General features: G+C 39.3%; 1 protein-coding gene across 1 annotated transcript in view; it reads right to left on the minus strand.

Annotated features, from left to right (window-relative positions):
- diaph2 (diaphanous-related formin 2) overlaps window positions 1-17,675 on the minus strand; it is a 376,472-nt gene that overhangs the window by 239,273 nt on the left and 119,524 nt on the right. The gene's annotated exons all lie outside the window — the stretch shown is intronic.

Consider the following 17,675-nt stretch of genomic DNA (forward strand, 5'->3'; position numbering starts at 1 on the left):
AGTATGTTTTTCTTAAAAAGTCTTTTTAGGACTGTAGTTAGGACAGGCTTGAAATTTGCAATGTTATTATTGATATAATTTTGTCACTTCTGGTACACAGTAGTCAAACTACCGCAGTGTCTTCCTGCTTCCTCCTGGTGCTGCCACTATGATTGAAAATAACGACACCAGTGCCCTTTTGAACGGCACATTTCACTTTGACAAACTCTAAGATGGTTCAGTTGACAAGTTGAAAGTGAAAATACACTTTGTGACAAACAAAATTAAAATATCACATAAGTACTTTGAGTCTGAGCTACCACCTTTGAGCAAACAAACAGGTGAAGCTAATCAGACTGATCTCGGTAGGCAACCACAAAAGCCAGAGAACCTGTGGATGAAACTGAATGGAGGAGGTCATTAGTGCTTGCTAAATGGGTGGCAACTGACTGCAGGATGGACAACAACAGGGAAGACTCAGGTCATATCATGTTGTGACCATTCATATGCCTTTCTGTCATGGGTAACAATAATTTCAAGCATACAGGACATGAATGAAATACACAAAGCAACCAGACTGGAACTCCTGAAAAGTGCAAACCTTGTTGCATTAAACTAGGATCACTGGACATCAGTGAGAAATCAAAATCCTCTACACTGGTGAGAGTTGTTTTACATAGTTAACATGAACTTAAAAACTGTTTTTTTTTTTCACATAATACACACAGAGATGTCACAAAACTACAATTCACAAGTCTAGTTCATTGACTGACTGAGTGACTTACAGACTGATAAACACTTCAGTAATTCAAGAGCCAAAATGTTAACAAATGCTGCAATGTTCTGTGACCCATGTTTCACCTTGAAGACGAAAAGCCAAATAAATCATACTCGACACAGAAGGGTTATTTAAAATTGAATTAATGTTTAAAGTTTAAAGGAGAACTCTTGCATTCTTTAAAACTAACCTGCTTCATTGTCACACTAGTAGCAGTTTAAGACACCCACTGGTAGTATGTCTTGATTTTGAACACTTAATTGAACACTACACATTCTAGTTAGAGAAAAGCTTGATAACTAGAATAAAAGCATGAGCTCATAAACAAAGCAGAAAAAAGTCAGCTCACAAAACAAGGCAGGAGGCTTTAATAATAAATAACTTCAACAGAGAAGGTGCACTCATTTAAACAGAATGCAAATTAGAAACTTTGCAACAGATGTTTGTGGAACATGTCTGCTGTCTGCTCCGTGTTTACCCTCTCTCTAATGGTGTTGGAAGGAAAAATGAATAGGCATAAACGGAAAGGAGGGGAGGGAATTGTCGGTGCAGAAAATTTTTCATCAAAAATGTATGTGTTGCTGCAGGTTGCAACATAATGCGGTCCTCCTTCAAGGTTTTTAAGGCACTAAATGTTTTGACTCCTCCCTGCATCCCAGACCGTCGATCATTTTCTGTCCCCTCACGTACACCCTTAGGCCCTCTGCAGCTTGCCTTCTAAAAGTCCCCAAAGTTACCACAAAGAAAATGAGATATGGTACTTCTAGAGTGCTTGTCCTGAGGCAATAAAGAACCCTATCTCTGTTCATCAGAGAAACTGCCTCAGTGGACAACATGCTTTTTCAACTACAAACACTTAGAACAATGCGTGTATTAACATCACCACTGCTAGGCCTCCTCCATTTGAGGTAATAAAAACATTTAAGGACTTTGAAAAGCTGCTGGATCACCTGTCTGTTTCTACCTCATATATTAGGATACACATAAATATAGAGTTTGAAAGCTACCAATGTACCCAGTTAGCACTTTGCAGCACTGGTAACCTCAACTTTTCAGTCAAACAAGATGTTCTTGTTTCTTCAGGGCAATGTAGCATTAGACCTTATCAGTCTTTCCTCCTAATGTAGGCATACATTGAAGGATTTCATTAACTTGGGGGAGAACTTGTTCATCTAATATTGATGGCTATAATCCTCTAGTTAAGTGCCACCAAATTGTGTTACTTTCCACAATCATGTAAATCCCGCAGGCAAAATGAAAAATTCATGGTCAGTGTTAGCGAAGCATTTTCAGATTTTTTGTAGTCACTATTACTGCTGTGAAATGTTTGCATTTTACAGCAGAATTTAGGCCAAACACAAATGTTTTGATATTAATGAGATGTGCACCAGCAATGTGGGCCTTATTTAAAGCCTATAATAATGTGGAAAACTAGAAAACTTAATGCAACAAAGTCAAAATGCCTTGTAACAAAATGACCATCTGTCCTCCAGTCAAATGACATTCAGTCCCCGAAAGACTGCACTAACTTTGAGACTTATGCTGCCGCAGCAGATGTAGTTATGCATGAGCAAATATTCATGCATACATTCAATTTCTATACAGCGTCTCACACTCGGGGTCACAGTGGGGACTGGAGTCTATCTCATTTTCATTTCTTGAAAGGCATCACGCTCCCTGGATAGGTCAACAGTCCAGCACAGGGTAAGCACACGAAGACGGGTACGTAGGGGGGACCCTAGAACATGTTAAGTCCACACAGAGATCCCCGAGATGGCTAAAATATTCAGTCATCGAGATATGAGTTAATTTTTAAAGCTGATCCACCATGATAGAATAACTGCATTTCTATTAGAGCGTGTCCTATATCTATATCGATATACGCTTGCAGTTTTTTAATGTTGTACATTAGGGAGCTGCTGCCTTAAAGCTGCTGTAAGGACTTTTTAAACTGGTCATGAAGCAGACTGATAAAGATGCCTCTATATTACTCGCTAAAGCAAACCAGGCCATAAGCCTTTTTTATATTCAGATCCCATCCCAGCGTAATGATGAAGCTCTGCCGTCACTTAGTCTTTGTGCTTTACATGGAACACCACAAGAGCGTAATGTTGGTGGCATAATGGGTGATTTTACAAAGTGTTGCATTAAGACAAGGCATGACTTTTAAACAGTGATGGTTTCACCTCTGTTATGACTAGAGGGGCACCAATCCATCTATCTGGATTGATCCATCAGTTGGTTGATCTATGACTCAGTCAAATCAATGCAAAGTCCAAACTTTGATCCACATCGTCATCTTTTAGATGTGCTTTTATTTTGAAATGAATCTATGCTTGCCTGTTTTAAACTTGCCCACTCACCCTGAACAAATTAGGCTAGAGGCAAACAGTCGGAATCATGAGGACGAAGAAGAAATGTACTCCCCTCTCTGGAACAAACCAGATGTGAGGAAATATTTAGGATTTTGGAGAGAGGACAGGTCAACAGACAAAACACATGCGGTATGCTAACAATTCACAAAGAGCTGAAATGCACAGGAAACACGGCAATCCTGGCCGGCCACCTTATGAATAAACAGCGTTAGCATTACAGCAGATGTCGCTGCCTACTCAACACCTCTCACTAACTTTTTTCCCACAAAATCTGAACCACAACTCTAGACGAACGATGAGAACAACACCTGCCTTTTCTTTTTTCATCTGTAAAGACACAAGGCCACACTTGTATACATTTTGCCAGAATGGAGTGGTACTTGCCTACAGCAGCTTTGGTTGCTTTCAAGGCTGTCACAATAAGTGCTTAAAGGAATACAAGAAGTTACACTGCTAGCCTGGTAACTTCCTGGAAATGCGGCCTGTATACCAAAGCAAAGAGTGTGGAAAACAAAGTGTGGAAAGTGTAAAGAGTTCTGAAAATACTTGGCAAGGGAAATGTTGATACATGATGAAGAGATTACTGCCCATCAAAAGCCACAGTAAGTGGCTCAACAGCGACGGCAACAACGAGGTAGACACCCGCTCACACTCTGTTTGACGGATCTCTGTTCTCGTGCTTAGATGGCTTGTACGAGCATTGATTTCAGTCTATAGGCCAGTTGTATTATTCTATCCTGGCTGGGTGGAGAACAATGTTATTGAAAGCCTTTGTGAAAGTGCAATAACTTTCATCTTGTATTACAGACAACACTGTATAAATGTCCCTGTGTGCTACTGAGCTATTGAGTGCTACAGCATTCTGATGGAGGTTCAAAGCTTGGTGCAACAAATGCAGTAGCTCTGTACATTACAGCATGAAACCAAGCACCACCAGTGTCTGCTTAGTGATTTGCCATGCCAAACATGGAGCTACATTATACTCTGATCAATTTAATAGTCAGCTGAAATAACTATAATGCACCATGCATATCGGATGACAGATATTGGATACAAAATATTAACTTTACTCTTCATTTCATTGAGAAAAAAAAAGACCATTATTGGGAACTTGCAAAGACTACATATTTTATTTCTTCTGATAATGTGGACTTAATGCTTTTTATATATTGAACTGACTGCAAACTGACCACCTACAATTTAATTATTAGGGTTTTTTAAATTTTTTTACTGTAAGCCATTTGGATAGAATAAAAAAATATACAGTAGCAAAAGTAACAATGGTAGTATTTTAATAAATATGAATGGTTCAGATATGGTTAGAAAAATTGAATAAGGAAATCTGTTTGTAGACAAAACTATCATGTTTTAATGTAAGTCAAGAATTGTGAAAATTCCATATGACATTGGGTATTGTTGGGCTGTCTCAGCTGACAAGCCCTTTCAGTATATTTTGAAGGTCTGGGGCAGCTGGATAGCCTTTGGATTGGTAGACAGAAATAGTTTCCATTTCTAAAAATTGGGACCTGAGGGTTTCCTCCAATTATCAGGTCACCACACTGCTACCCTCCCAGGGTGGGTTTATTCAAGGGTGTTGAAAGGTGGCTCTGGTCGAAACTCTGATACAGGAGGAAAAATGCAGATTCCTTCCTGATGGTGTAGTATTGAACCAACTCTTTGCCCTTGCAGTCTCACAAGAGAGGACATTATAGCTTGCTAGCCCAGTCTAAATTTGATCAATGACCATGTAACCCAGAGATTCTCTTTTTGGAGCTAATGTGTCAATCTATTCAATCCTCACCAAAGTGAATGCGGTCTGTATCCCTTCAGCTAGACAAGCTTTTAGTGAATGTTAGCCTCCTCCGGGGTTGTCCATCATTAACAAATCTGTATGTGATTTCCTTGGACAGTATCTCAAGTTAAAGCCAGGGTAGGAGAGTGTCTGGTTTTGGGGTCTCAGTGGTTGGAATGAGAGTCAGCCCCTCAAAGTATGAGGCCATGGTTCTGTGCCTAAAAAACAGTGGGATGCACCTTCAGAGTTTGAAGTGTTACTGCCTTGTGTAGAGAATTAAAGTATCTTGAAGTAATTTCAAAGTGAGGGTAAAATGGGTTGTGAGATCAACAGAATCTTTGTGGTCCAGTGTTACCAATAGTGAAGGCCACATGCCAAACCCAAGAGGCAACCTCAGGTTTTGAAATAAGAGGCCAATGTGGAAGTGCTAAAAACTGCAGTTCATTGAGTGTCCATTTGAGGCTGGCTTTGGAGGTACAGGAAGTCACATACCCAACCGTTTAAAAAAGGCCATATGTACAGCAAAAATAAACATGTTACCAGCCTGCTAAACAAAACAATGTTGATCTGAATAGCTAATTGGTCCATCTGCGCACATTGAACATGGGGTGCATTTTTTTATAACTTGTTATTTTTAAGACGAAAAGGTAACAATTTTTGCATAAGCTGGCGGCAGCTACAGCTGTTGCCAGGAGGCTGAGCTCTACCTCTTTACTTTATGTTAGGTCGACTGAAAGTCAGGCTGAGTCGGCATTTCCAATATGGCCACCGCCTTCTATAGACTTCAAAACTTTGCATCAGATACCAATGGTTGACGCCAAGGAGACTACGTCCCTGTTCTATACAGTCTATGGCCAACCATTACGGCAAAGTGAGGGTACAAGACGCCTCAGATATTTACTAGTCAAACTACGTTCCAACCCACACCTGAAGTCATGATATTGGGGTAGTGACTGCAACACTGATTTGGCTGATGTAAGCAGCTAGAATTGGTTAACTCAATAGGGTGTTTGGGCTTAGCCTTGGAGATAAGGTAGGGTAAGCTCATCGTAGAGGCAGTGTTCCTTCCCATCAAAAGGAGCCAGCTAAGGTGATTGGAGCACCTGATTAGGATGCCTCTCTAGCAACCTTCCTTGGAGGGCTGATATGAAACATGAAAGTTGACCATAATCAGAATTGACAAGTTACAAAGCTAATCTGGCCTGGGAACACCTCAGTATCACACAGAGGAGGCAGCAGTCATTTCTGTTGTCCGGACTAATTTGCTCAATATGCTGCCACCCAAAATCCAGCCCAAGGTAAGTAACTCACACACATATGTGGATTCAAATTTTATCAAGTTTGGTGTTAATTAAACAGAAGTAATGCTTATGGTTCAAAGCCCAATGAGCCCCACAAGACTTCAATTCTCTTTACAGACTAAAAAAAAGTTTGAGAGGACTAAAAATAAAGAGCTTATTATGCTTTTCTTGGTTCCTTCCCACTGAGTTTAACAGACACCCTCTATGCCCTAAATTTACACGTGCCTAGAGCTAAACCCATTGACCTGTGCTGTCCTTGAAAGAGAACAAAGAGCAGCTGAGATCTTTCACATGTAACTCCAGGTAACATTCACTCTCTCCATCTAAGTGACAGGTGCTATGTCACTCCACTTAACTGCCCTGATATCATCTAAGGTATATATCTGCTCCTGGCACAATGTGAAATATATATTGCATTGCAGCAGAGAACATGTCATTCTCAGCCATCGCTAGCCGATATGTATTGTAACACATCATCTTTTCCTTTTACTGCATAGATAATATTTGAAACATGGTGTCTTTTTGACTGATAGTCCACTTTTTTTCAATACACTTCAAAGTAGAAGCTTAAAGAATCCAATAGGTATATATTGATAAGTATGCACTTAAAGCATATTATGCAGTCTCTCTTTCATCAGCGTTGTGACTTCTGACGTAGGGAATAAGCTAACTTTGGAATTTAAATGGTGTTTTTCTCTTAGCCACTTAAAAAATGTTGCTTCAATACAAATAAAACTCAGAAGTAAGACATTTATGTATGCTTTGCTATTTTTTTTCATTGAAACTGCAAATTACGGTTGAATGGGTGTGTGTTTGAGCATTTGTGTGCCCAAGGAACACAAATGCAAAAACCTCAATGAAAGCAGCAGTAGTGTGCGACTATAGCTGCACAAAGGGCTGTGAAGGATTGAGGAGCATGAGTTTCTATCTGAATTGAATCAAGTGCAAACAGCTAAGCACAGAAGGCTCAGAGCACAACATGTTCCCCAGTTACTTTGAATTGACTCCCTGCAGAGTGCAAACCACTCTTGAAATTTCTAATTATCCCCAGAACACCACCAAGGATTCCTAGACAACAGTCCTCACTGCTAGGTGAAGGTAAGCAGAAACCAGGAGTGATACTGGCAGAGTACAGGCTGGTGAGAGCAATTAACAGTAATTGTGGGGTAAACTATAAATCTGTACATGTTATGGAAGATGAGGGAAAAGATTTGATGTGATGTAGATACAATGTCTTTGGAATTCTGCAGGGATGGGTGTCATCTTTCTGGGAAGAGAGGAAACTGCAGTGGTAAGCACTTCTTTGAAAGAACAGTTTCTATTTTCAAAGCCATAAAGCTGCTGTTTTGTTCCAGCTTTTGTTGCTGCCATCTTATACAGTTGGCGTATAAAACTCTTTGCAAAGTGTCAGTGTGCACCTCCCACATCATTGTGTGTACGTTGGTACTATTATTTCTTCCGGGGACTACTAAAAGGTTAGGACAGCTGTGCAGCTATCTGAAACCCAAAGAACAGAGAGATAACTGAAGATACGTTTCTACTTTAAAGCCCAAAGACAATGATGAGTTGAATTCACAGTGTTACATTTTGAACTACATTGAACAAATGTAATGCTTTAATGTTTGTTTAAAGCTCCTGTGAGGAGTTTTGAGGCTGTTAGGAAACAGACTGAAACTAATACTGATGTCTCTTTATGACCTAAAAAAACAAACAAGACCATTAACAACAAGAGTAACTGTTTCTATAGAGTTTTTTAATGTCTGAAACCACTGCCAGGAGGTAAGTGTCAGACCAAGAGATACACTGTGTGCTAATTTTTTTTTAAAATGCTCCGAAGCGAAGATTCTTGATAAGTGATAAAATCCCAGTGAAAAGGAGCAGGGTGACTTTTTTTTTTCTTAGGAAACGTTCATTTGACATCTGCAGGACAAATCAGCAAAGACCATAATTTTCACTGGGAAGCTAAAATGCGTACAAACTGAAAGCTTCTCGCTGGAGCTTTAAGCGGAATCCTGTGTTTTGCAAAATCTTATTTTTTTTTTTTAGTTGTGGTGTATTTATGAATGTAAACTTTCTACATGTAAACTAAACAATGATAACATATTTTGTTGTGTCAATCAAATGCATCCCATCCTCAGATGTACAGCCTGGGTCAAACCAGGTTAAAAACCATCATTTCTGAATTATGCATGTCTCACTTTGTATGTATCACATTGGGGCTATAACAGATATGAGTATCTTGGAGGTTAACAGATGGTGTCATAAAATGAAATAGGCATCACTCTTAAAATATATCCAGACACTGGGGACATTTATGTCTCCAAAATCATTTTCACTGCCTCTGAGGAAGAAGGGCGAACTCTGAAGTCAGCCGCAAGGGTAAAAACTAGTTAACTCGCTCATTTCTGACTGCTCATCACGTCTCTTGAAGACAGTGTCATAACATTTGTGCCAAATTTTACAGGCAATAAAAACTCCTTGGAAGCTATAAAATCTGAATAATTATACCGTGCAGAAAGTTGAAGGCAAAATAAGCGTGGATTCCCTAATGAGTGAAATCCTTCTGTTACTTCTGAAAAACAAGAGACCTGAGAGTTCTTTGACGAGACTTCTGCTTGATATTTTTATTATTTTCAAATATCTCCTGTCTTGTTTTCCTTGACAAGAGCCAGATACACCTTATCTGAGGCCTGGATGGTGACACCGGTCTGTAATAGCACAAGTCTAGAGAGAGAAGTCCAACAGCACAGTTCAAAGAAAATCACCTCACTGGGAAGCCTCCACTCCCACTTTACTTCTCTGCAGTGGCATCAGCCAGAACATATTTTGTGGCCCGAACAGGTTAGATTTCTGGATATGTGGCATCTCTCTTCATCCCATCCTGGAGGATGTTAAATCTTGATCGTTATGGTTGGAAATCAAATTGCTATATTTCCATTACTCTACAAGGTGATATGAAGGAAAAAATGTCGCTTGATCTTGAAATTTCAAAGGCATCAAGCGGGCATCAAAGCGTCCTCAGGTAGCCTGTCCTGCCTGAACTCAACCAAGGACACCAAGATTTGTACTACTTGATTTTAAATTTTCAAACTGACGTAAAGTCTGATCGGGCTTAAGCGCCATCAGAGTGAATACAGAGGATTCATTAAGGACAACTTACTGAGATAGGGAGATATTTCCACATGAGCATTGACAGAGGTGAAACATTTATTAATCCCTGCAAAGAATCAGAGCCTGCAGATTGGTGCATATTGCATAGTCAAATCAACAGTCGCTATTCACACTTTCTGCCCCTCGAGATTTCTGGCCAGAGCTGTCGGTGGGTTTCATACAGCCTGTGAGACATTCAGACAATAATTGTTCAAACAGTCACAACAGCAGATGGACAGATGGATACGCTGCTTTGAGATGGTGTTGATTGGCTGTTGTTCACACAGTGGGCAGGAGAAGCAGAGGGTGGACGAGACTGGGATGTATGAGTCCCAGTAAATGCTAACAATAAAAAAATATTTGTGCCACTGGAGAGGCTTTTTTGACACCTTTTAATTGTCTTGGTTTTAATTGTATGAGTGGGTATGATACACATAAAATGCAATGACTACCAAGTAGACTTCACCTCCCACAAAGGATTCTACTTTTCAACTTTTGTATGATAATAATCTAGTTGAACTATCTGGCAAGGATCCGTCTGATCAGAGCAGAGCGTATTTAATTGTAACAAATAATACATATAGATAATAAGATAAGGGAATATGAGTTCTTTGCTCAGGCATTACTTGAGAGCTCCAGTACTATTCTCTGCAGAAATAGCAGGGTTTCCCAGCACCCTGTTCAATGCTTTATCAAGCTGGGCATCAGGACCGACAGTCAATAGGATGAGCAGCTTTATGTTAGCAGGCATAGTAACTTCAAAGCTCGTAAAAAGCCCATTACTAGTGTTCCGTGCAGCCCTCAGAGCTGAGATACAAGCATTCAGCTGAGAAAAAGCTGGTGAGACTGATTCAGACTCACAGACACCCTGTGTGGCAGAGCAGCAAGATCATCACAACAACCCACACCTCGAGTATCCAAGCCCTGAGTGAGAAACTCTGGCGTCAGCAAATGTCTCCCGCCTACACACACACACAAAAAGACCCCACAAGAAAATGCCCCCCGAGAAAATGTCTGACTTGTACCGTGAAGATTTCACATAATGAAAAGTTAGGAGCCCCGGTTCAATTTTGCTTAAATACGTCTTAGGGATCTGAGAGCTAGCAGATCTAATACGGAAGTCACTGTCGGGATTTGACAGAGTCATAGTGTAGCGCTGAGGGCTAAACATCGAGGACGTAGAGGCTGGAGCCATGCGTGTGTGCTCTGCTGCCCAAAACCACTTAAACCACTCTGCTATTTTTTTTCACTGGGAAGTCTATTGATGGTGTAGCAGCGGAGTTAGATTAGAAGAAGTGAGCTTTAACCCCACTGCTTTACACTGATGTTATAAAATGATGTGTAACAGTAGGGTTCGCCTGATTTTTAAAAGACATAATGTTAAAAATGGAAGTATTTTGCTTTAGTGACTAATGATGTACTTTTCCTACCCAGATATTAAACTCCTTAATAGCTATTTAAATGAATTTTATTACAATTTTCAAAATGTTTGAGACAGAAAATGAAGAAATTCGTTGGACGAGAAGAAATAGAGGGACACAGCAGGATTTCTCCTCCACTAAAAGGAAAAAATAAGAGGGTTGTAATTTTCTGTAAGTTGGCGTCTCACTTCTTGTCAGTGGATTAAGAATTAATGAAAAGTGGCTAGTTACTGTGACACTTCTAAATTAAGAGGAGAGTATCCAAATGACAAAATTAAAAGGGGGAGGATGAAGTAGTGGATAAATAATTGGCTGGGGAAATTTTTGACAGAGAGAGAAGTGGAAATCATGGCAGCTGAGGAGAGGAGAGTGGAAACAGAGTGAGTAGCGGACGCTCCAGGCGATGCCATCTGTGGGTGGATCTGCAAAGGCTGCATGCCACACACCTGTGTGGAACTGCCTGGGAGATAAGGCCCTCAGCACAATGGCCCCGTGGCCACCTGTGCTGCCAAACAGGTGCACAGCCTAGCCAATTAAACTATTAGACAAACACAGGCCTCCGGGAGCAAATTAGCCGGCTGCCCAAACATCAGAGGGAAAAACAAAAAGCAGTGGTAAGCACTCACTGTGAAGAACCACAACTCTTTGATGGTGAGACTTTTATTTCCCTCTGTTGAAAAAAAAGTTTGAATCTTTCAACAAACAAAGTGTCGGCTTTGATTCAATCATAGTAGAAATGTTGAAATGTCTCTGTTGATATAGACAGAAAATAAGGATCTCTTATTTACCTTACATGTGAGAATAAAAAGTTACTTAAAGTATATAAGATGTCAGAGCTACATTTAGCTTATATATTTCAATATTACAAATATTCTTGAGTCATCAAAACATGATACATGTGAAGGTCTCTATTACCCCTTGAGAATTTTACACTCATAGAATAAAGGTCTGCTTGGGGTTCCTTTAGTCTCATTAGTAGGGGAGGTATAGCCGTTAGTTATGAGGCCCTTCTCCTTTGAAATCATCTACCAGTCAGACTCTGGGAGGCAGACACCCACTCTACTACTCTACTTTAAAAAGAAGGCTGAAAACTTTATTTTCCGATAGATAATTTTGTTCAGGCTGGCTCAGGCTTTAGTTATGCTGCTATAGGCTTATGTTTTGTTCACACCAGAAAATTATCATTTGCATTCTCGCAAGTGAATTACATATAAAGTCAATATACTAGACTAGATGTGTTCAAATTCTTGCCGGGCGACACGTTCAAATAAGTGCAAATTAAGGGAGTAAATAATTGTAATCGTGTCTGGTGTGATCCCAACATTAGACTTGCAGGGAGGGCCTGACACTAAATTGTGAGTATGATCTAGAACTGCTATTGTTGTAAAGTGTCTCGAGTTAACTCTGGTTATGATTTGGTGTAATACAAATACCAACTAGTTTGACGATTGACTGAATGATTGGTTGGTGTACAATCGTCTTGTAGCTCCAGATTCCTACAACGGTATTGAGAATTACATGATGAACTGATGCAGCTGTAACAAAAAAAGGTCTTCAGATAATCCCATTTTTAAATATTGTTTTGTAATAATAGACAAGGCAGTTGTTGACATACATTTAAAAAATCTAACTTTTGGGCACCAGATTAGCTCAGTTGGGGGAGCAGGTGGCCCATGTTCAGGGGCTACAGTCCTTGGTGTATGTCATATCCCTCTCTCCCTCCAAATTCACTGACTTTCTCAAGCTGCCCTATCAAAAAAAGGCAAAAAGCCCAAAAATAATCTTTAAAAAAACAACTATACTTTTTTACTTGAAGCTAGTATTGCTTTTTAAATTCAATAATATTTCTGTCATCATTGCAAGTGTATGCAAATGGTATTTAATCGTGTCTGTAACCTGCTTAAAAGATTCAGATTTCCTATCATAACAATACATTTTGACATTTTCTTTTAATATAGATCATAAATATTAAAAGTGCATAATGGAAATCAGCTGTGCAGTATGTTGGCCCATTTATGTTGACATTTTAATGGTTGGTTATTCCACAGACTTTGAAATTCTGCTCTTTGTCACATATTTTTTTTCCAAATACAGGCAAGACAATCTTTGACAGAGTTTGTCGGCTCCTTTTAACTAGGGAACCTAGAAAATAATCAGCTGCTGGCTAGACAGTGGTGGGTTGTTGTTGTTTTTTTACTTTCTAAAAGTAAAGTCTGTAAAAAAAAAAAAACAAGGAAAAAAGAGGACTGATGTGTCATTGTCCTTTGATGAAAATTGAAACAAGCATGAATGCATGGCTGTCATTGACTTCATGGTTATTTTCTCTTTATGATAACATACCTCACAAAGGTTACATTAACATATAAGAGTCAAAAAAGTAGCAAACCAAGTGTGCATGTTCTGTGTGTCGTGATCCATGACAATTAAGTGCATTCATATTAATCAGGTGTAACCTTATCCATGCTCCAAGAAAACAATCACTCCCTTCCCCTCAGGAGAGAAAGAAGGAGGGATTCAATGGGCAGGTGGACGGCTGCTTGTAGCACTCAAACAGTCTTCCTCAGCTCACACCCACAGGTGGTTTTCCCTCCCTGTATGGACGTGGCCCTCTGTTGGAGCGACTCTTTAAAGCACTGGTCCCTTACATGCCGGTCAAAGGTTCAACTATTTGAAAACAGCCAGAAGGCAAGACTGGCCTTGCTTACATCCCCTCAGCACCAGTTGGCCTTTCTGAGTGGCAAGGCTGACTTGACTCCCCACGGCTTGCTGGAGACTGTGGAGACTGACTTCACAGCTCTGCGATCACTCGAGGTATGATTATTTAACTGCTCGGCTATACTGTGCTGTACATACTTACATAACATTAAATGTGCAGATGGGTGAAGCCAAGAAGGTTATAAATCCATGTATGATTTTTTTCTGGATGAGTATCACAAGCTAATGTCATCTTTTTAGCCTACAGAATGTCTTCTTGTACTATGTGGGATGAATTTGTCTCTTTATGATGATAAGGAAGAATAGTGTCATGGAGCCATAGATGGGGAGTCAGTGTTTGTTTTTGTTCTGATGTGCAGAGCAAACAGCTTTGTTCCCTTTCTCTCCAGCTTGTTAACACGGGGATGTAGTGGTAATGCTTGTGGGAGTACAAAGATTAAACAAAAGCCCCTTTGAGGCCATGCAGGCAGGTCCCTTTTTTGTATTCGGGGTGAACATAAAAAAAGCATTCCACTTATCCAATGACCATTTAAAATGCAGCATTCATTGATTCACATTAAGAAACATCCCCTCAATAGTGGGCTGGTAAATAATTTAAAGGATCCTCTGTCACTAAGGGTTCTGTTGCACTGCAGGGACCAAATTAAAACCGAAGATCCCATTTACAAAAGAGCAGGCAGAGGTTTTTGGTAACGAGTACAGACAAGGCTACAAAATCACAAAGGCCAAGGAGTGAATGGCTCAAAAGCCAGTCAATGCTCATGAGGACAGCGAACCACAACCACAGAGTAATATTGATGAGATATAGAAATGTATTCAGCCGTAATCATTAAAATTCAACAAGAGAAAATACAGGCTGGTAATTTTATTTGGTAGAATGGAGGCAGGTTGTTCACGTGACACAAAGCCCTGTGCTTATTAAGGCCCCAAGAAATGGGCAGCTTTCTGATGTGGAAAACTGAACTTCCTATCTATTAGAGCTTAATGGACGGAGGGGTCTGGAATGACTCCCAGTGACTGTGAGCTCGTTTGGTCATTCTCAAAGCCTGTCTAAAAGTTAACACTGTGAGCCTTTTTGTCAAACATAGCTGATCAGTATGAATGTTATTATTATAATATACATGTATTTGTATTGTTACTATTATAGTTATTATACTATGTGTGCATATATATATATATATATATATATATACATATATATATATCTGATCAGTCCGCAAAGTGTGGGTCCGATGGCTTGTCTTTACATATCAATTAAAATACACAGACTTGAGCAGACTCCCCCATGTTCTGGTCTATATACAGGGTTTTTGTGGTTAAAAATGGGGGTGAGATAGTATAGGAACTTTAATGACTATAAAATCCAAGAAAGGAAAATCCCTATAAAGAATTATTTATACTAACTACTAAAAAATTGTAAAATCAAATTCAATACAATAAAAAACTAATATGTGAATTTACAGTTAAACGCAAAATTGTTAAAAATATATTTTTTTCTGTGGGGGGGTACAAAACGTTATTTGACACGTTATTTCTTGTACGTTGGTATATTTTTTATGCACAGGTTTGTCATGAAATTATCATATCAAAACGTGTTTTATCTAAATAATAAATAATAATCAATAATAATGTATTGTTACTATTATAATTATTATTATATGTATATTATATCATATATTATATATTATAATATATTTTGTATTATTTTTAAATGTTATGTGTTATGTGTGTATGTTCTTCCTGTACGTCTGTCAAATTTCTCCCTGTGGAAGATTTAGACCGTCTTCATTCACATGTTGGTCTGATGATGCTCATTAAAGACAAAGAGACATCCACTTCTTCTCCTAAGCTGTACTTGCTCTTCTTTCTGAATTATGATTTATCACATTTACACTTTCTATATTTTTATTACGTTTGAAAAAAAATATGTTTGATGTTCATGATGCACCATAAATGTCTGCCTATTTCAGGTCTCGAATACAGGTACTGATATGCTGAGCTGTTTACATGGCCTGACTGTAGCCTATTCACCACTGTGAACAACTCCTCTCCTCTACCTATTTCTCTCTTTCTTTCCCCAGTGAACATTTAAGGCCATAAGAAGTTTTCACTTAGTTTTACACTTTAATAACCAATCTGTGTTCTTCTGCAGTACATGTGCATGTCAGAGCTCTCTAATAATGAGACGAGAAGGTGTAATACACTCTGACGTTGGCAAAGAGGGAGAGTGAGGCAAAGAGAATACGACGGACAAACAGATAAAAGTGAATGTGAAAATCAGTGCAGGCGTGCATATAATATAAACATTGTGGACATATTTATAGGACGGGATGCCTTCATCTGTAGTGAAAAAACACGGACACACTCTGCAGAAAACGTATCAACTTTTTCCTCTGAGGCAGTTTTGACAGCGTCCTCTCTGATGCACTGGACTGATTACGAAACGTCGCCACCTTTACATCGACTTAGTGTCATAATATCAGTAAAACATGACGAATTCTCAAAGTGTTGTCCTTGGAAATCTGTGGTCCTAATGAAGAGACCTGTCGATGCAGACAGGGGCCTGAGGCAGTATGACAATTAGGCTCAGCCTCTGACTTTTCTATGCAGGAAAAACCCTTATGTAGATAAAGTATAGAGGAGCATCCCCTCGAAAAGCCAAATTGTACCTTCTATGCAGACAAAAATAGACAGTTCAAGAGAAAGGTGTATGAATAGTTAAAGGAGAATATCAGTTAATGTTATTTAAACAGCAGCAACAATTTGAGATATATTTACAGTCTTGCCATAAATTCCACATTTGATATAATCAATAATTTGTTAAATAAAAAATGGCAAACATTAACTGGCTGCAAATTTTTAAATTGAATGTTTTTTGTTATACTTTGCTCTTTATACTGGATAATGAGGAGTGTTGGGGCTAGGGCCCAAAGTTTGATAAAACAAGTAATTGTAGGAAGCCCCCTGGTCCTGGAAAAACTATTAAAGGGGACATATCACGCTTTTTTCATCAATATATATTGGTCTAAGAGGTCCCCAAAACATGTCTTTAAAGTTTATGCTCAAAAAAACACTTTGAAATCAGATTTTGGCATGCCTGAAAAGTCCTCTTCTTCATTCCTCATCAGAACACTCTGTTTTCCCTCTGACCACGCCCCCTCCGGAAGTGGATGTGCCTCGGCTCTCCAGCACTTTGATCTAATGTTTACATGTTGGCTGAATATACACGGCTGCTCAGAGATCGCGTTACTTCAACCCTCTGAATCTGATCCTGACGGAGAGGCGCCTGTAGCAGGACCTTTCTGAAGGATTGGTCATAGATTTAGTGTTTCTTGTTGTTTTATTTATCTGTATGTAGACGTGTGTCTTGGTACACAGCTACGAACATGTAGCTATGTGGCTATGCTAACTAGCGCTAGCACTTATCCATGATAAATAAAACTCATCCACTAGATCTTCAAATCTGCAGACGTGGGGAGTAAAACCGACCTCTGCCAGAAAGGCAGCAGGACCTTTTATGAAGGATTGGTCACAGATTTAGTGTTTCTTGTTGTTTTATTTGTCAGTATGTCGACGTGTGTCTTGGTACACAGCTGCAGCTACAGCTACAGCTACAGCTACAGCTATGAACATATAGCTATGTGGCTATGCTAATTAGCGCTAGCACTTATCCATGACAAATAAAAATCATCCACTATATCTTCAAATCTGCAGACGTGGGGAGTAAAACCGACCTTTGTGTTTATTAAGACAGCCTACAACTAGCATGCCTCCATCCTAAGCTCCTTGTTAGCACACATTTGTGCAGGTAATGAAAAACGAAGGGGGGATTCAGTATTATTTTATACAGTCTATGGGCTGAACAAGCTCCGAGCTCTGACTCCGTGACAGACCGGATATTGTTGTTACGTAACAAAAACACAGAAGTCTGAAACGGCTCGTTTCACACACATTTACAGAAAGGTGGAGAAATCAAAACAGGGGCAGAATGGATTTTTTTTTTTCATTCTCGGGGGGTTTGTAGACATGCCAGGGACACATATTTCAGGTAAAGAACCATTAAAAAGTCAATTTTGCATGATATGTCACCTTTAAGATACACTTTTAACAGCTGTTTGACATTTAAAAAAATAAATCTAAACAAACTGCAACAGAATAATCAAA

This window comes from Notolabrus celidotus, chromosome 8, assembly GCF_009762535.1.
Source record: "Notolabrus celidotus isolate fNotCel1 chromosome 8, fNotCel1.pri, whole genome shotgun sequence".
Taxonomy (NCBI): domain Eukaryota; kingdom Metazoa; phylum Chordata; class Actinopteri; order Labriformes; family Labridae; genus Notolabrus; species Notolabrus celidotus.